Source organism: Ambystoma mexicanum, chromosome 7q (genome assembly GCF_040938575.1).
Source record: "Ambystoma mexicanum isolate Mex_15411 chromosome 7q, UKY_AmexF1_1, whole genome shotgun sequence".
In the NCBI taxonomy this organism is placed as follows: domain Eukaryota; kingdom Metazoa; phylum Chordata; class Amphibia; order Caudata; family Ambystomatidae; genus Ambystoma; species Ambystoma mexicanum.
In genome coordinates, this window is record NC_090941.1 from 923086417 (window position 1) to 923107424 (window position 21008).

A 21008-nucleotide genomic window follows, 5' to 3' on the forward strand; every position below is an offset into this window, starting at 1 on the left:
GGGATTAGGGGGATTACTGCCCTCCTGGGAAAAGTGAGGAGGGAACTTTCCTGTGTTTCCTGCTGTCTGGTTGGATCCTCCCCCCCTTGGGCTGGAAGAGTCCACACATAGCCCAGGATGGGTCTATTTCCCTTGTAGCGTGCGCTGATGTAGTCAGGGAAGTTAGCGGTCCCATTTGTGGGGTTACCTCCCTGGCTCCCTGTTTGGGATTGGCCTGAGGGCCTTCTGGGTTTGGGGTTGGTCGGATTCTGCGGGGGAAGGTTTTTAGGCCCCCTCATCTCCATATCTAAAATGGGGGCAACCTTCACCTCCACCACCTTAGCAGCAGCAGGGGTGTTGGTTGGTTTGGGGCTAAGATTTTTACTTTCCAACGGCTTGTGTACTTCATAGATGCGCGTTGCTTGTTCAATGACCCAGTCTAGTGATCTTTTCTTATGAAAGTCCCTCACTAGCTGGGTCATTATATACTTAGGAAGAGCATGAAAGAAGGTGTTCACAAATTCCTTACTGTCAGTGCGTACCCTTCTAGTGGTCTGCGCAAAGGCGTGTTTCAATTCCTGAACAAATTCTTGTGGGACCTGGTCTTCCCCACATTGTAAGTTGTAGGCTGCCTTGCGAGCCTCTTGAGGATTCTGAAGAATGGAAAAATGTTTCAGGGTGGCCGCCCTATTGGTGGACCAGCTGGAATGATTCTGATCCTCCAACCCCGCAAAGAAGCTGGAGTACTCAGGAGAAAACGTCCACTTTACATACTGAATACAGCTTTGGCTGTCCTTCAGATGGAAAGTCTCCATCATCTGCTCAAATAATTCAAGGTGCTCCCAAACCGAATATTTGGCATTTTTGTGGAAGGGCATGATGACGCTCCTAATAGCTTTTATTTGTTTCAGGGGATCCTTGAGCAAAGCCCTCTTAACTTTGTTAGCCTTTTTAGTTCTTGTCACCCTGGTACACTCATCCTCTGACTCAGGGGCACTGCTGCCAGAGGGGGCTGTCTGGTCTTCTAGGCTCTCCCCGATTCTGCGAGCTTGGGAATGGCTGGCAGAATGTGGGGGCCTAGACTCTTGGGACCTGTTGCGCTCAGAAGAGTCTTCTGAATCTTCCTTGCTCCCAGGATTGGTTGAGTAGTGTTAGGGAGAATTCTCTGTTTAGGCTGAATTTCCTAACCTAGTGAGTCCCCCAGCAGCTTTGCTGGATTTCTGGAGTTTGTTTTTTCCCATCCTGCCAAGAGTGAGACTCTTTTTCTCCCACTGTTGAAAAAGAATGTGTGTAATTCCTTTGAAAGTCAATGGGCCTCATTACGACCCTGGCGGAGTGGGATACCGCCAGCGGTAATCGCGGCGGACCCGTCCACCCTACTACGAGTTCCCTTAGCGCCATGGAGGTTTTCTCCGCCTGGTTTTACCGGGCGGAGAAAACCATGGCGCTAAGGGACCTCGTTGTTAATTACGCCGCCGTACTTTACGGCGGCGTAATTAACTCCTTCCCCACTCCCATTATACCCTATGGGGCAAGAATGGGAATGGGGAAGGGTAAAATGGGGATTGGGGATTTACCGCTCCGCCAAGGTCGGCATGGGGTGGTAAATCCGCCAACCCCCATGGCGCTATCGGCGGCTTTCCGCCATGCTCCGCGGTGCATTTTGCACCGCGAATTCCGCCAGGGTCGTAATGAGGCCCAATGTGTTCTATGGGCTATGGGGTCTTTTACTCCATAGGGTCTCATATGTTTTTCTTTGTGTGTTACACCGCACCCTCCGTGCCGTAACACTGGGGCGTCCTTGAGGATCCCCATCATAGACTCCATACCCTGGGACTGACTACTGTCTCCCATGGCATGTAAAGTTACCATTGGCTTTACTAGACCTAAATTTATTAACAGAGCTAGTACAAACCATCCTATTGTGGACGTACTAGTAGGGGTAATTCGAATACTCCTGGGTCTGTTATTCGAGGGGGCACGGTCCCCTCCCTCCTCGTTGAGTTTTGGCTGGTGGCAATGGAAACTACTTGTTATTTTCGACCTCGAATGTAACCCCATGGGATTCTTCCCATTGTTGGATGTTAAAACTTTTTCTCGTTATTCTCTAACATACCTCGGTTTATTTATCTTAAATAAATCTATCGGTTGGTATTTTCTGCCAGAACTCGGTTTTCAAAATGGCGTCTGTGTTTGTCTCTGTGACTCCTAAACCAAAGGTTGAGCCCTTTGTTCCACTTTTGGCGGGCTTCTGCACAGAGGCCCTCTAAAGTGGTGCCATTCTGTCTGGGTACCACAGGGGGTGTGGGAGGGGGTTTAGGCACCCTGGACTGAGTTGCCTTGCCAACTCAAGTCGCACTCTGGTGTGATTGGCCCAAGTGTGTTTTGATTGACAGCTAGGCTGAATGAATGGGGGTTTTCTGCATAAAAGCAGGGCTTTTGGGACTGGATCTTCAGAAGTCGCCACAGGACCTAAGAATCCGACGAGGGTAAAGCTGAGCCGACCTGCAACGGCGACACCTCCGGTGGAGCCCTGCTGAACCAACTCACCACTTCCCAACGACAGAGGAGATCTCCCAGCTGGAGAGTCTCTTCCCTGACTGGTGGGAACAACCAGTCGACTTTGCTTTTTCTTCGTTCCAGGACGTAGTGGTCGAATTGCCCGTGCTGAGCACCCCGGCAACCGGATAGCCACTACCCACTGTACCGCGGCCAAAAGGTGGTGCCTTGTGACGGAGTACTCCGCGGCTGGTCTCTTCCCTGGTGGTGCAACGATCTTCAACTTTCCTTCGACGACGAGATCATAGCTTCTCTTGGCAAAGCCCGACTTGCATCCACCACCAGGAACAACTGCCCCCGCCGAAGCTGTCTCTCCACATACGAGGTACCGTATCCGCCTTGCTTCCCTTTCTGACGGTTAGTTGAGGTGTCTTAATCCTCGCCTCTCCTTTGAGTCGCCTCCAAGCTTTCTTAACTTTCTGTTCTGAACTAGTCCAATCTTTCTGTGACAATTTGTGCCAAAGACTTGAAGTGCATTTCCACTGTGATACTTTTTGGAACATTTCACCTTGCCTCTCTCCGAGTGGGCCTGGCCTCTGAACTTTGCGATCTACAGTAGACCCTGCCTTACTTGCCTTGCATTTGTTCGTAAAAGTGTTGTTACCGAGTTGATTTCATACCCTGCCTTTTCGCTCCCGTCCTAATGAATACTAGAGTGCCATCCAGGTTAAAGTATTCACCTCTGTCTGCAAATAAGTGGTGCCGTTGAACCTAGACTTGTCGAACTATTGCTAGGGGGATTGATTTACTTATAGTAATTGTGATTGAAGTTGTTTACCGTATTAGTGCTTTACACCAAAGCTCTGTTCCGTGTTTGCTTGTACTACTGTGTAGATTGCCCTATTTTGTATACTCCACATACTGCCTAACTCTTCTTGAGGGAAGTCTGACTGCTTAGCCACAGCTACCAAGTGAATCTGTGTGGTACAGACTGCTACCAAGTGCGTTTACTGCCAAACACCTGTAGTCCTAAATCTTTTGCAGTGGTCCCAGAGGGAACTGCACAGGTTTCCGCCTAACACTGGTGTACAGCGGTGGGATTTGTAACGAGTATACAGTTTAGAGTGCTTTTTAACACTTTAGGATAACTAACCACAAAGCCTAGCACTAAAAGCAACTTTCAGAAACATGTCTACTATGGAATTTTACAGTCAAGAGTCCTTGTCAGGTGAAAATACTGAGAGTTTACGAGCTCTCTGTAGACAAGAGAATCTTTCTGTAAGAGGCAAGAAAGTAGAACTGATAGCGAGATTGCTGGCAAACCAAAGTCTGGGTACCGGTTCAGAGGAAACAACTTCGACAGCAAATGTAGATAACAGGAATGGTGTTGATCTAAATCAAAGTTCTGATGATAGTGATGAAGAGGCTGAAGAGGAAGGAGAGGCTAACGAAACTGTCTCCCCTGCCCCTCTGTCTGCCTTACCAGCTGTACCTACAGGGCCTATAACAGGTCCCACACTAAGTCCTCAAATCCTTGAACTAGAAAAAATGAAAATAGAGTTGGAATTCAGAAGGATTACTGCTCAAACTGAACAGAAACACCAAGAAATGCAACACATTCTTAGGCTCCGAGAAATGGAGCTCAAGCATGAGTTAGAAATGAAAAAGTTGTCTGTCGAAACTGCTTCTGTCTCTGGCTCTTCTAGAAGCTCCAGTCCCAAAAGACCCCGAATGCCGAAGGAATTAATTGGTATGTATGAACCAAAGTTGGATGTGTTGGATTGGCTGAGTTTGTTTGAGTACAAACATGGGCTCCAGAACATCACAGGTAACGAGTTGCTTACCTGGTTGTTCTCTAGGCTCCCCCCTGTTGCAACTGATGTGGTAATGGAGTTGGGGGAGGAGGATAGGAAAGAGTACGAAAGTGTGAAACTAGCTTTGTTAGCTAGATTCAGGAAGACCCCTTCCCAGTATCTTAAGAGTTTTAGAACCCTCAAAAAGCATGATGGTACCCCGTGGGCTACCTAGGTGAGTGAAAGGTTGAAAAACTTAGAGGGATGGATTAAGGGTTACAAAGTGAACACTTATGAGGGTATGAAGAATCTTTTTATGTTGGAGTCTATTTATGATGCCTGTTCTCCTGAGCTCAGACAGCACTTGGCTGATTGGAAGGAATTGGATTCCAGGAAGCTAGCTAAGGCTGCTGACTTGTGGGTTGCCAACAGGGCTACTCATAAGGATTATTGGGCAACTCAGAAAAAGGATGAGGGAAAACAGCCTAAGAAAGACTCAAAGGAGAATTCTAATAACTCAAATTCCCCAAAGGGCCCCAAACAAAATAACCAGGGTAAATCCCAGGGAAAACCACAGCAGAATAGTGTACCTTCTGGCCACAAACCAGAAGGAGGTCAGAACAAGCCACCATTCCAGAGAGCATTTGGAACATGCTATCTCTGTGGGGCAACTGACCATATCAAAGAAGATCCAAAATGTAAGGGTAAACCTACTGGAATCAGCACAGTCTCCTTAGCCCTCACTCCTGAGGAGGAAGTCCAAATGACTAGTGCTCACATTGAAGTCTTTGCTGAAGAACCTTGGGCTCTTCAAGCAAGTGTATCAGTAGAGTCAATGGATCTGGTTCGTAATCAGAATAGGAGTGTGTATGACTCCATACCAGAACACTCTAAATGTTATTATGTGGACAGTGTTCTTGTCAATGGCCAGGATACTCCTGCCAGGCGAGACTCTGGGGCCAGCAGAACAGTAGTGGACGAAAGCTTTTTCAGGCCTGAGGATGTTGCTAAGGCACCCAAAGGTCCCACTAAGATGTCTGGAGGCCCTGTCCAAATGGTTCCAATTCTACCAGCCCTCATTCAGTGTAATGACATGACAGTGTTGATTCCTGTCAGTTTTCAGACTGAGGTGCCTGGGAGAGTCCTGTTGGGGAATGATCTAAAAACTCTAGGAGTAGTATCCAGTACCCCCAGGCCTCCCAGTATGGGGACCCAGAACCAAACCAAATTGGCTAGAGAGGCCACCTTAAGGAACCACTCTAAGCCTGTGGGAACCTCTACTGAGAACCCCACTACAAGCCCTGGTGTTGGTAAGTTGACCTCTGACCCACGCAAATTCCAGGCTAACATGTTAAGGAAATGGGAGCCCCAACCAAGCTCCATCATTGTTCCCCCAGTTATAGAGTCTGTGACTCCCCCTGCTTCTAAGGAAGAGGTGGATAGAGCACCTGGACCCCTAACTAGGCCTAAGAGAACTGGTAATTCTCAGTGCTGGTGGAAAACCAGAAAAGAAAAGTCTAAGGCCAAAAACCTTCAGACTGTGGGACCTTCCACTGAAGCCTTCCACCTCATTCCTAGTATTGTGAGTGAAACTCCTAAAGTAGGTAAGGTAAGATCTCAGAGGAAGGAGAAGCATGTACCTTGCTTATCGCCATCCCCTCCAACCAAGAGGCCAAAAACCCAACCTTCCCTCAACAGAAAGGTAGGGAAGACCTCTGGAGGCCCCTCTAGATCTAAGGATTTTCTTCATAAGGACTCCTTGAAAAAGCCTATCATAGGTTCAGTAGTTGTATCAACTTCTGAGGGACTGGTCAACCAGATCCCCTATACATTTAAAAAGACTGATGTTCCCAGGAAGGTTTGTAGGTCATATAACTTACAAAGGAAAACCTTTGAACCCATTGAGCACAGGTCAGGGTGTCACCACCAAAATGCTGATGGTCTCTCTAGGATGTATGTCATCGACTAGAGGTATGAGATTCATCCAGGAGTGGATTAAATCCTCCTGTCCCTTAGTCTGGGGGGGGGGGGGTGTTAGGGAGAATTCTCTGTTTAGGCTGAATTTCCTAACCTAGTGAGTCCCCCAGCAGCTTTGCTGGATTTCTGGAGTTTGTTTTTTTTCCATCCTGCCAAGAGTGAGACACTTTTTCTCCCACTCTTGGACATGAATGTGTGTAATTCCTTTGAATGTCAATGTGTTCTATGGGCTATGGGGTCTTTTAATCCATAGGGTCTCATATGTTTTTCTATGTGTGTTACACCCCCCCCTCCGTGCCGTAACACTGGGGCGTCCTAGAGGATCCCCACCATAGACTCCATAACCTGGGACTGACTATTGTCTCCCAGGGCATGTAAAGTCACCATTGGCTTTACTAGACCTAAATTTATTAACAGAACTAGTACAAACCATCCTATTGTGGACGTACTAGTAGGGGTAATTTGATTACTCCTGGGTCTGTTATTCGAGGGGGCACGGTCCCATCCCTCCTTGTCGAGTTTTGGCTGGTGGCAGTTGAAACTACTTGTTATATTCGGCCCCGAATATAACCCCATGGCATTCTTCCCATTGTTGGAGGTTAATACTTTTTCTCGTTAATCTCTAACATACCACCGGTTTATTTATCTTAAATAAATCTATCGGTTGGTATTTTCTGCCAGAACTCGGTTTTTAAAATGGCGTCTGTGTTTGTCTCTGTGACTCCTAAACCAAAGGTTGAGCCCTTTGTTCCACTTTTGGCGGGCTTCTGCACAGAGGCCCTCCAAAGTGGTGCCATTCTGTCTGGGTACCACAGGGAGTTTGGGAGGGGGTCTAGGCACCCTGGACTGAGTTGCCTTGCCATCCCAAGTCGCACTCTGGTGTGATTGGCCCAAGTGGTGAGCCACCCCGCTCACCACTTAGCGTGTTTTGATTGACAGCTAGGCTGAATGAATGGGGGTTTTCTGCATAAAAGCAGGGCTTTTGGGACTGGATCTTCAGAAGTCGCCACAGGACCTAAGAATCCGACGAGGGTAAAGCTGAGCCGACCTGCAACGACGACACCTCCGGTGGAGCCCTGCTGAACCGACTCACCACTTCCCAACGACAGAGGAGATCTCCCGGCTGGAGAGTCTCTTCCCCTGACTGGTGGGAACAACCAGTCCCCTTTGTTTTTTCTTCGTTCCAGGACGTAGTGGTCGAATTGCCCGTGCTGAGCACCCCAGCAACCGGATAGCCACTACCCACTGTACCGCGACCAAAAGGTGGTGCCTTGTGATGGAGCACTCCGCGGCTGGTCTCTTCCCTGGTGGTGCAATAATCTTCAACTTTCCTTCGACAAGGAGATCATCTCTTCTCTTGGCAAAGTCCGACTTGCATCCACCACCAGGAACAACTGCCCCCGCCGGAGCTGTCTCTCCACATACGAGGTACCGTGTCCGCCTGGCTTCCCTCTCTGACAGTTAGTGTGAGGTGTCTTAATCTTTGCCTCTTCTTTGGGTCGCCTCCAAGCTTTCTTAACTTTCTGTTCTGAACTGGTCCAATCTTTCTGTGACAATTTGTGCCAAAGACTCGAAGTGCATTTCCACTGTGATAATTTTTGGAACATTTCGCCTTGCCTCTCTCCGAGTGGGCCTGGCCTCTGAACTTTGCAATCTACAGTAGACCCTGCCTTACTTGCCTTGCATTTGTTAGTAAAAGTGTTGGTACCGAGTTGATTTCATACCCTGCCTTTTCTCTCCCGTCCTAACAAATACTAGAGTGCCATCTAGGTTAAAGCATTCACCTCTGTCTGCAAATAAGTGGTGCCGTTGAACCTAGACTTGTCGAACTATTGCTAGGGGGATTGATTTACTTATAGCAATTGTGATTAAAGTTGTTTACTGTATTAGTGCCAGTGTGTTTTCCATAGATGTGTTTTATAAATAAATAACTATATATCTTTACACCGAAGCTCTGTTCCGTGTTTGCTTGTTCTACTGTGTAGATTGCCCTATTTTGTTTACTCCACATACTGCCTAACTCTTCTTGAGGGAAGTCTGACTGCTCAGCCACAGCTACCAGGTGAATCTGTGTGGTACAGACTGCTACCAAGTAGGTTTACTGCCAAACACCTGTAGTCCTAAATCTTTTGCAGTGGTCCCAGAGGGAACTGCACAGTTTTCCGCCTAACAAGTACCCTCTCACCCCCACTGCCTTAGCTCGGAAGAGGTTTTTAGTATGCTCTTAGTGGGCCTAGTGTCATGGAATTCCCCACCATATTTCACTGCCTGATCACTTGGTAAGTTATATTTCTGATTATCCCCTCACTGGAGTCTCCCTGATCAGAGAAGATGGCCAGCCCATCCATTTCTGGGAGGCGCTGACCTATCAGCCCCATATTCCTCATTGGGTTGAAGTCTACCATCCCCATGGCCCTTGGTTCATGTGAGCCCATGGAAATGGGGGTGGCAGAGTCCATTGAATTGAAGAGATTAAAGTCTCTGGTGCCAGTGTTCCTGAGGTAATGCTCAGGGGTTTTCCTCTCCCATCTGACATCATCTCTCTCAGCCCCTACTCCCTGATTGAATGCAAGAACCATCTGACTTTTTTGTTCTTCTTTTAAGGCCTTATTGGTCTCTATTAGTTTTTCCTGCATGGCTATCTGTCTATGGAGCCTGTCATTTTTCTCACAGATAGCCTCATTGCATCTCTGTGCTTCTTGCCTACATTGGGAGTAGCTTTTGCTGCAGGAGACTAACCTCCTGAGTTCTGTCCTTTTTGGCTTGACTATTCTTTTCCAGAGCATCTTCCACCCTCCTGGTGTGCTCTAACAGCTTTTCATAGTCCATTTTGAGTTCACCCAGTCCCTGAAGAGCCAGGTGATTTTCTCCCACCTTGATTTTTAAATAGCTGACTTACTGGCCTAAGGTGTCCCTTTCCTGAATTAGACTACCCCTCTGTGCAGCCAGGCCGTCCCTTTGTTTTCTAATAGCACGTAATTTCTGGCACTCTTCATCAGACTCTGGGATTCAATGTCTTTCGTAATTAATGTATTATTTTCCTCCTTTAAATGTTCTATGCGGTCTTGTAGGATGACTAGCTGTTCTGCACAGACTCTATTCAAATTCAGTTGCTGCTCCAGCTTTTGTTGGCTCTGTTGTAGAGAATCCAACCTTTCTTGGCACTCTTTTTGGAGTGTCAGTGATTTGGTATCCTGCTCTACCTTCTCTTGCTGCAGGAGATCCAGATCTTCCTTTAATTTTGTCAGGTACTGTCTGGTCTGGTCTCTTTGAATCTTGGATCTTTTGTAGCCTTTGCTCTGCAGAGTCCAAATCATTTTGGGTTTTCTCTAGGGATTGTACTTGCCTTTTTGCCAGATCTAGGTTTTCGGCATATTTTTCCTGTATTACTCCAAAACAGGTACGCCGCTATTTTAGCTATTTTACATTGCTCTTCTTTACCCTTGGGGCCATATACAGTTCACTGAGTGCCTGGTGTAATGGACCCTGATCCTGCCATATATCTAATTATGTGGCAGTGGCTTGTTGTTTGATTTCCTGCAGCCAAACATTCTCATCCTGCTCAGTCCATTCACTCCTGACAAACAATTTGTGCAGTAGTGTTCTTTTGCAATATTGATTTCCACTGGGGTCGCCATTCCGGAAATATTAATTTCCTTCTGACTTACCTCAGGGTTACTTTTACCTTTGCAAAACAGGCCAAACAGGTTTGAGTATTTCTATTGAAGGGTGTTTTTACAGTGTAGCACAGTGTGGTAGCCCAACAAGGTGTATGCACCACGTCAGTTAGCACGCTGTGTTAGACCGACACAAGTGGTATGTCTAATTCAGGATCCCGCGACGAGCCCCCAAGCTGTAAGTGATTTCAATCCGGCACACATCCAAGTCAACGCCTAGCATGTAATGCACAACTGAAATCCTTATTTATTTTTGTCTAAAAGTTCTTTATTCTGAACGATGTACCACTCATATCACACCCCTCTCCTGGAACCCTCCCACCCCTAGTCACACAGAACCAGGAATCAGGCTGGTTTGCAAAGTTAAAATATTTATTTATATATTTAAAATTGAATCACACTATGTTTTAATGGGTACACAATAATCACCAATGGGGTGATGTAACACTGAATAATCTCTTTAATACATAAGGAGTATTAGTGAGCAAAACAATTCATCACAGAAATAATACTTTTATATGAGTGTTCAAATCAGATAGCACTGTGGTCCTAGTTCCCCCTGCACACCCCTCAGTCCCCCAGTAGGCAATGTAAAGAGACAGGAGGAGAGATAGCAGATATTCAGGAATGGCAGCATTCAAACAGAATATCAATCCCAAATTCCCCCAGCAACACAAGAGAAAAACGGAATTGATTGGCAAGCTTTCAGAATGTTTTTAAAGTTATCTTTGAATGGACTAAACAAAAACACTAAATATCGTCTAAATTGGTGAAATTGTTATCATTTCTTATGGGAGCCACTTTGGAAAGTTGCACACAAACACTAGCAATGATTTAATACCAAAAAAAAATTTGAAATCTGAAAATTGAAGTTGGAAGCACTCAAAAGCTGTTTTACACGTGTCAGAAATTCCCTAAACGAAAATGTACAGCAAACTTTTTACTGCACGATAATCGTGATAACGGGAGAACCGTATGGAGTTGGAATGCAGTTTTTGATTGATTTAAAGCTGTGGGTGTTAGCTACAAGCAGCAGTTGTTTCTAGCATACATATTGAGGAAGTTATGGACGTTTTAGTGGAGGTCGTTTTTTTCGAGATAGGGTCAAGAATGGAAAAAGGGCATGCACTTTTAAAATGACAAATGGGATTTCTTACACTAGAGGATGACTATGAATAAACAAATACCACACAGGAACACAGCCACTTGATCAGAATGACTGCCTGCAGAGGAGCTTGCCGTCTTCAGATGAAAAATATCAGCACAAAGATAGATTTAACAATATTAGGACAGGAGGAAGATAGGAGGGATTGGATAGAGAGTTCAGACAATTCAAACATATTTCTAACAACACAGGTTCTGAAAACAAGATAGGATGGGTTTAAGATAGGGATGGATTATGGACAGTACATATGCTAGTGACACAGTTCTTTCTATAGATACTCACTAGATATGTTTTTAAACGGAACCGTCAGGATTCTGGTCCGTCAAGATTCTGGTCAAGGAACTGGATGTGGTTTTAAGACAGACTGCTGGGCACGTCGGATTGGGTCTGCAATCAGCAAGGCGCTCTGGTCACAGCACGGCACCGGACTGGATTGGATCTGCCCTTCTTGGTTATGATGAACATTTATTTTCAGCAGGCAAGCAGTACAGCCCAGCCTGGCTGTATTTTGGTTCCCCTTAGGGTTGTGGGGTTTTGGGTTTTGGAATTTGTGGCCTAGCTGCAAATGGTTCAGCTATGCAATGAGCCTTTCTGCTTTGCCAAGTTTTTGGAGTCTGGAGCAAGGAAGATGGACAGTTCAGCAGCAGGGTGCTCTGCCAGCATCCGGATAGTGAGTGAAACTGTCTCTCTTTATCTGCCCTCAGCTGTCTCTATTTATGCTATGATAAAGGGTGTGTGTTTGCTGGTTTAGCCTAAGCTCGCCCCTTTGACAGGCGATTCATCAGAGTCTCCTCTCTGCCTTGATAAGAGGAGAGAAACAGTGTGTCACCTTTATGGTGTGTGTTTATGAGGCTTAGAATCCACCCCTAGCCTCTTGATCACAAAATCTACTTTTGACACAATACATATTTACACGTAAGCAACCTCTATAACAATCACATATACAGATTACATATTTTGTGTAGCAGCTACTCCTCAAAACCTTGACGCTGTGGGATCTTTTTTCATGCTTTTCACCGAATTTCGTCGTTTTCATCAGGAACACAATGTCCAATTTATCAGCAAATTTCTACAAGTGTGCGCGTATAACATGGGCATAAATGTGTACATTTTCATACTTCTAGCAGAAATACATTTGGTTTAAAATCACATTTTCTGCCATTTCTTTCCAGAACATGTCACACAATCTTGCGGCCACTTCAAATGTGCCAGCAAAATTTAGATTCACAAATCTGTTACTTTTGTATTTTTGACAATTTTAAGTGGCAAGTTATAAATCTCTAAATAAAACATTCTTTGTGAATGTTCAGCCACTGATGGCTGTTTGGGTCTGCCTCTTTTTGTCTCCCTTCAGTTCAGAAGCAATCTCCTCCCTGTTGGCTCTTGGCAGAGGCCATTTACGACTGTCCTCTCACCTAGCATTTCCTGCTTTGCAGTTTGTCATGGTTTCCTTCCCTACTGCAGACCAAGTTCTTCCCAAACCCTACAATTATGGCTTTGGTGTGATTTCCTGGTGGAAGGATAGGCCTTGCCTCTGTGAGGAAAGCTGTTATTACAGTTTGGTAGCTTTAGCCAGCTTACTTTAATTGTTACTTCTGTTGAATTTTCCCTTAGTATAAAACAAACTTGTTGGATCAAATCAGATCTAAACACCTATTCAAGATTTTAAACCATGGAATCAAAACAATTATAAGATGGGTACGGGCCTCTTAGATTGTAAACATTTGATTTCAGTTTATACATGTTAAAAGTTTAATCAAGCAGTCTTCTGACAGCTATCATTCAGGCGGGCTAGGGCACTGCACCCAGATTTTGACAGATCCATAGGCAAGCCACTTTTGCAGTGGAAATCCCTTGACGCTTTCAGCTTTTCAGGACATTTCAAGTTCACAATGATTTTTTACACTAAGTGAATTGTAGCACCCAGAAATAATTTTAGATGTTTGAGGGTGCTTTGTACCGGCATGCTGCAGTTTCAGTAGCAAAGAAGAAGGGATTTAAAGCAAGATTTTGGAGTTTCCTTTAGCAAAGCATTTCTTTTTCCTTCTGTACTCCAATTTCACATGTTGTGGAGCCCAGTGACCTGTTTCAGGAGTGAGATCTTGTGTCCACCACTGACAACATGCAATGCAGATTGGGCAGCCACCTTTTTGTGCTTTGCAAAGCGTGATTTTCAGAGGTTTTGGCGTGCAAAGGGGTTTTGTGGCCATTTTACTATTTTTGGCACCATCAGAACACAGTGATGCCGCATGGCAGGGCAAATGTGGGTCAAAACATCCCACAATCACACGTCTCAATCCCAGCAAGTCCACCAAACCCTTCATCCTTCCGAGGATTATACAATGATTCCCATTAGTTGGGTAACAGTAAACATCAGCGCTCTGTTAATAGCCCCAAGATACACCTAATGGGGTGCATGCATGCTCTACAAATACAACAGTTATGTTATGTTATTTGAAAGGGCCTATGACTGTCGAGGGATAGTAATATGAGCATGTCAGTAGTGTTTCATACTATTGCTTTTACACTTGAAAAAAGCATGAAAGGGACGGAAAAATTTAAAGTACTTCGTTTTTGTAAAGCCTCTGATTTTATGCATCAATGGATCACACATTCATGTGTCTTTTGTGGATTGGGCACATCCTTGTTTGGAGCATGTGAAGGAGATGAACAAGCATTTGTCATTGCGTGTGCAAAAACAATCTTTTGGCACCACAGTGTACCAATTGCATTATCAAAGTAGGAAAGCCAAAAAGTGTACGCGGCTTCTTATTTGTACAGGCCCCACTTAATTATATATGTGAACTCTAATGCTGTATATAAGATTCAAATCAAATAGGGTTTCTCACATTTAAATACTCTGTGCATGTGAATCAGTTGAATGCCTCAAATCCTCAATGGGAATTTAGAATAATTCAGCCTTTAACCATAATGAATAGACTAGGTAAGAAAGGGAAAGTAAGTCAAGGATGTGAAGACATATGGATTTAAGAATATAGTGACATGCACATGCATATTTGATGTTAAAATATCAATGGTTGGAAAATATGCCGTAGATATTTGTGAGAATGATTGAACAGGTTACCTAGGTGTGCCAAAAAAAAACATATGTCATTATATTTTACTTAAGATATTTATATTTTGCTTTCTATTTTGGAAAACATAACAAACAACATTCCTTTTCGAGGCTGTGACCAAAATGAAGAGGTCTGAAATCAGAGGTATGCTTGAAGGAAAACAAAACCCGGATGAACACACAACAACGGGGATCACCCACACCTGATATAATTTCCAGAGGAATCCATCCTAGAACATCACAGAGAAATTGAAGGATTTACCTATTTCTTTGCATCAGCCAAAAGGGAAGCCTACATCTACTGAGCCTGACATGGGGGTATACCCTCTCTCTAAAGAGGATGCACTATCAATGTTGGTTAGGTATGCGAAAGAAGATGCCATGTCCTCAGCAAGACCCAATGTCCAAAGATTTTGAGTCCTTTTTGTGCCACTTGATAAGACTGCTGGACTAAGTGTGACCATGTTAAGGCATATTGGCATCTGTGGACATGATTCAGCAATGTAGGTGATCATGAGTAACCCCATTCCACCCCATTACTGCTGCATTCTTTTTTAATTTTTTTATTAGACATTTGTAAGGTGCCTATACACAAGTGTTTCAATGTGCCACAAGGCATAAAAAAAGGGGGGGTGGGAGACTGAGGAGGAACTTCAACAATAAATGGTCCTACTAGGCCTTGTGACATTCCGACCATGCAAGTGCAGTGACAATAGGTGCGGGGAGGGGAAAAGACAGGGCAGAGGGCTGGGATAAGAGGACAGGGGGGGAGAGATGTGCAGGGAGGCTGATGCCCCAGGGGCTGGGCAAGTATGGGCTGGGCAAGTACTGAGGGGGGCCCTGGAAGGCAAGTGCCAAGGGAGGAAGGGGTAGGGGCCACAGTGCGAGGACAGGGTGGGCCAGATTCACGGTGGCCAGGGAGGGGTAAGCACAGAAGGGGGTGCTCGGTGAGGAGGGACTGGCCCCTGTAAGCGACATAAGAGAGCAGGCACCCGTCACAGTGGTACACTGCTGTATAGACAATTGTGGCGGTAAGGTGGAAGATTAACCTCCACAAGAAACCATTTCAGATTTAACATGCAGACTTACTACTTGCAGTAAATCAAATAAAACTCCCCTTGAAGTCCAATGAACCCCTACAATGGGGACTAGCACCAGAGTGCCATAGCTCGTAATCCTATGGTAAGTCCGCACGACAAAGCGGCTCTAAAGGTCAATGGCTGGTAAAATCGTTAATGAGGCCCTTGGTCTTTAACATTGATGCCAACTGTCTGCATCTTTTAAAGGTGACGTTTGATATTATTTCTCCTTGAATGGCAACCAAAAGGAGCTGAGGAAGTTCGTGGTTTACAACAGGGAACTTTGATAACCTAGGTTCATGGAACATTCGTAGCATTCCTTTCTGAGTAGAGACTGCGTTTTCAAATGCTACTTTCCAGATCCAATTTGAAAAGCTAACATTAGAAAAGGTGAAACTAAAAGGAGGGAATAAAACATTTTTCTCACAGGTTATGATCGGCTAAAGAGCCCAGTACAGTAATTCGAAAGGCAAAAGAAGCAGGTAAACGTTTTACATCTGACACAATTAGGTCCCCAAACTGTCAGGAAGGATATCTGTGACCAAATGGGGGATTTCTGTCAGACATTTTGAGGTCAATATGAATTGAACTGTGTGGCAAGTGTGGCTCAAGGTAAGTACGACGATAGAACGTACAGGTTCAAAGGTGTTTATTGTCCATAGATTTGATCAAGTTAACAAGAGATGAAAACACTGGACACCTCACCCGGCAGGCATACACTCCTTCCAATGTCTCAAACCGTCACTAAAGAACCCTGTAGACGCAGCTCACACACACAACTCACGCGCACACTCTCCCAACATTCCAGGTACGCACGAGCACCACATGCCATGCAATACAACACTTCTCCCTCCAACAGCAACAACACAAATCAATAACACACAACCCGGACGAGGTACAGACATTGTGTGGCCAACATGTTGTGCAAAACGACCAACCATCACCATGCAGAACTCAAAGCACACCAGACTGATGACGGCCCTAACACCAACCAAACTATGCCAACCCACGCACAAAATCCAGAGATGACAACCTGTCAAGGAACCCCTACTAAACGAGTACCTGAATATACAACACAAAATGCGACCCCACCACAATCCAGAGGTGACAACCTGTCTGAGAACCCATAAGAAACGAGAACCAAAATATGAAACCCCAAAAATGCAACACAACCACGGCAACGCAGTGCAAATGCCTCCCCACGACACCTGCACAGCAGCCTCCATGAACACTGCACAGGAACGTACACAGCACCTCCTGACCTACACAGATACAAGAGCCCTACATATCACCACCTGCCCTGAAACACACTATGACCCCTGCCCCACATCACTTAACAGCAAACCACAACATTAACCACCACTACTCCTGCTGACTACAATGATGGAACCGAAACCCGCGAGAACAAAAATAACAAATACGCACCACCACCAGCCCCGAGCTGCCCCTCGGAACATGGGTCTGCCACACCCGACACACCCTGGGAAACTAATTAACCAACCAAAATACCTTAAGTGCAACCAAACAACTCCTGCCCTGGGCTGCCCCCCAGGGCCTCCGACCTTCCACACAGGAGCACATACCAACCGGTCGATAGGCCCACCCGGCTGCCCACGACCCACAACAAGCCCCTCCAACTGTCCGTCATACCCTTAACACCAGAACGCTAACCCCAGCAAATCCACGAAACAAACACTCTGAAGTTCCACTCCAAAATACCAACACCTGAACTGCTCAGCCAGAACACTCACACTAACCGCGAAACCCAAATGTTTAATGATGCCCCAAACTATACGAGAACCTAAAATGGCCAATACAATTTAGCACACCCAATACCACAGGTACCCACACAAAAACTGTAAAGACCTAACGTCCACAAGTGAACACACAGGACCTGGCCAGAATCCTGGACGCCACCAGAACAACTAAATAAACATCTGAGAAGTGACCAATGGACCAACCCGGCCATTCACAGTACCACGATTACCAAACTCCAAACCGTAGCAACCCTTCAACTCAGCCAGAAACACGGTAAGGACAACATCCGACCTCACAAGGTCAACCATACTACGCAGCAACATGTTACTCAGACCCACCCAGCGTCTGAGCCAATTTATTAATGAGCCTAACGCCTACTACAAAGCAACACGTTACTCTGACCCATCCGATGTCCGAGTCACATATCAACCGAGCCTAAACACCTGCTCATACTAACACAAACCGGCACTAACCAGCATTGAAATCTCACTCTTCACACCGCTGTACAATACAGGGCCGAAACACCCGACACTCCACAAATTTCAGGCAACCACTAACCGACCCACACGACCACCCGGACCCAACCGGCATCCGAAGTGGACATGCACAAACCGAAAACACACACACCTGCACACGCACAGCACAAAAGGCAATTTAAAAATGTGAAATGCACACCGCAACCAGCACCACCAACAGGCACTGTTGCCACCCACTCACATACAACAGCAAGAATGCACACCGCAAAACAGCACCACCACCCAGGCACTGTTACCACCCACTTGCACACCACAGCAAATGAACGTTAAGGCAAGCACGTAAACAACGTACTCAAATCACCCGGATAAGGAACCACGACCCTCAAGTTCCAATGCCTCCTCCTCCATGAGGAAAAAGTCAAACATAACCGTAAACATTGCCTGCGACCACCACCCCAAGTCCGACCCTGCCCGCAAAAGGGAAACATTATGGTAACAGGGAATGAATGATAAAGGATCTTGAAATGAAAAACATTGATTAACATTACATATGCAAATGATCCACAACATGAACAAACACCCAACACACACACACACATCAAGGCCCGACAAACTACCACACATAGAAGGCCACAACAATTCACACACATACATACTGGCCTGCAAAACAGCATCACACTAAACCTCCCACAACGCAAGGTTTTTGATCTTCATGTAAAAATCAAACATGCTCCCGTCAAACCCCTTCAGAGCACGGAGAAGGCCCTGGCATGCACCACAAAATGACCTGTGCGTACAGCCTTCCCGCTCACAACCGGAACACCGGTGATTTCACTCCCTCTTCTCGGAAGTTCCCGCAGAGAAAGCCTTGTTGCACTTCCTCTTCCTTGCGCAGGCTACCACTGCTACGGTACCAACATTGGCCATTTGATGGCGAACATCAGGGGAAGCTGACTTTGTTGGCTCCCGCGCCAACACCGCGCGCACTTCCTCAGACCCCTTGGGCAAGGAAACTGTCCTGGCAACATCATCATCGCACTCCAACACAGCGCCACCATTGAATTCCGCACTGCGTTCCAGGATGCTCCACCTTTTGTGCTCCACCAAGATGCATGCGCCGTGAATGCTCTTGTCCAAGGACCGTTGGGGGCCCACAGGGGGCCCACAGCTGGCCCTGGAAATTGAAGACAACCCTTGGAAACCATGCCACAGTTGGCCACAAGGCAGTCAGAGTTGCTCTGTTCTCCAGCTGCCGTGACTAAATCCAAAAGACTGGAGTGCAAAGGTTCAACAAACGACGACCATAACACACGGGCAACGTCCCAGCTTGAATCCCTGGAACGGGCCCAGTCCTCCGCGACTCCTACACCAATGTCCAGCTCTGTACCCCAGGACACTCTTCCTGTGCCTGCCTGGCTGCAGGCTGCCAGATAGGAACTCTTACGCCTCCTCTCGTCCCACACCAAAGTCCAGCTCCGGACCCCGGGGCACTATCCCTGTGCCTGCCCTGGCTCCGGACTGTGCCGATGGGAACACACTTACATCCCCTCCGCTGAAATGTAGGATAAAGGACTGGACCTGGGGTTGTCCCGCTGCCGACAACCGGATGAACGATCCCACAAATGGATCCAGGGACTGCCCTCCTCCCACCAGAGACAACCACGTAGACTGAGCTATACACACAACTCCTGACCGGGATACGACGGTCCACAGGTTCCCAACAGCTCTGCCGGGTGAAGTGACAACGGTGGAGGGCAGTGTTCTCTTCAGCTCGGCCGTCCCCTCCTCACCAGCATCCCATCCTCGTTGCCAGTGTGGCAAGTATGGCTCAAGGTAAGTATGACGATACAACATACAGGTTCAAAGATGTTTATTGTCCATAGAGGTGATCAAGTTAACAAGAGAGGAAAACACTGGACACCTCACCCGGCAGGCATATGCTCCTTCCAACGTCTCCAACCATCACTAAAGAACCCTGTAGCTGGAGCTCATACACACCACTCACACGCACACTCTCCCAACATTCCAGGCACGCATGAGTGCCCCACGCCATGGAATACAATAAACTGCTAAGACAACTTGGGGCCTCATTATGAGTTCGGTGATAAATCGGAAGGATATTTGCTCATTTCCTGCCAAACTCAATTACCATTAGTGCCACTCTGTCATAATCCAATGGATTTGCCATAGGATTATGAGTGACAGCACTGTGGTCTTAGTACCCAATTCTGGAGTCCACAAGACTCCATGGGAAATGTATTGGATTTACCATAAGTGGAAATTCTGCATGGTAAATGGCGGTGGAAAGGTTCGAAGATTTACCTCCAGCATCGTGCTGGAGGTAAGTCTTCCTCCTTACTACCAGAACTTGTAGTAAGGCAGTGTAATATTGTAGGGTAAAGTGCCAGAAACAGAATTAGCATCACTTTACGTCAACTTTTTATAGCAAGGCCCTAGATTCGGATTGAACATGCATTTTTGTTAAACTAAAACAGAATTCAGAATCAGCAGATTTATTTTAATGTTATAGTGGCATTCCGTTTAAAATTCAAACCGTATGCATTTTTTATAAAACACCATGGGAACTAAATGATTAATGAAAACCTGTTCCCATTAATACAAGCATGACTTTCCCTGGGTATTGCAAAAGAGCAAGTGTAAGAGGGAATGGCACACACTGCTTACATGGCTTACAGAAGTAGTGATGTCAAGAAATGGTGGATTATAAACATTTCGGGAAATGTTCAGCAGGAAAAGATTCACACTTTATAATCAAGCGATTGAGTGTTTCCTTATTCATTTTGATTTCATACTACTTGCAATATCGCTCAACCTCAACAATTTCCAAGTGAGGGTCGAGAATATCGAGCATTTGGCAGTGGGCGGAGCCTACAATTATTTCTTCTGGGAATTCAGGACCACATTGACACTCAAATTAAACCTTAATTTCATAAACACACCACGTTTCTGCTTAGCGGTAAAATAGACTGATGTACGATTAACCCAATGGCGCAGATTCAGTTTGTAATGTTTTTTTTCTCCCTTTTTTAGAAGGGTGAAGTTACTGTTCCAGCCCAACTTCTGGCTTTTATTTTCAGATGGCACAATAATCTCGATACCGTTTGGTGATCTACACTGTGCTCTCCCCTCTTGTAGAATGGTCAGAGTTCTATGAGAGCTGGAAGAAGCATGCAAAGGGTGAAAATGGATGAGGTGTGTGTTCTGGACAAGTGGCAAGGAAGTAAGTTGGGAAGAAAAGGAAAGTGCCCACGAAAGGAGACAGGTGCAACGTTATGGCCGCAGTGTGGATGGGACCCGATGCATGCACATGAGTGCCCATCCAAAGGACATACGTGCGGGAGGTGCGGAAAAAAGACCATTTCGTAAGGGTCTGCCCAGATCCATCACCAGCCATCCCAGTGGCACCACCAGCAGGGAGTGCATCAAAGAAAGACCTGAGACAAGCAATAGGAAAGAAACCGCCCAGGACAGCGGCAGTCCAGGTGGCAGAGCCACAGAGAGGGCATGT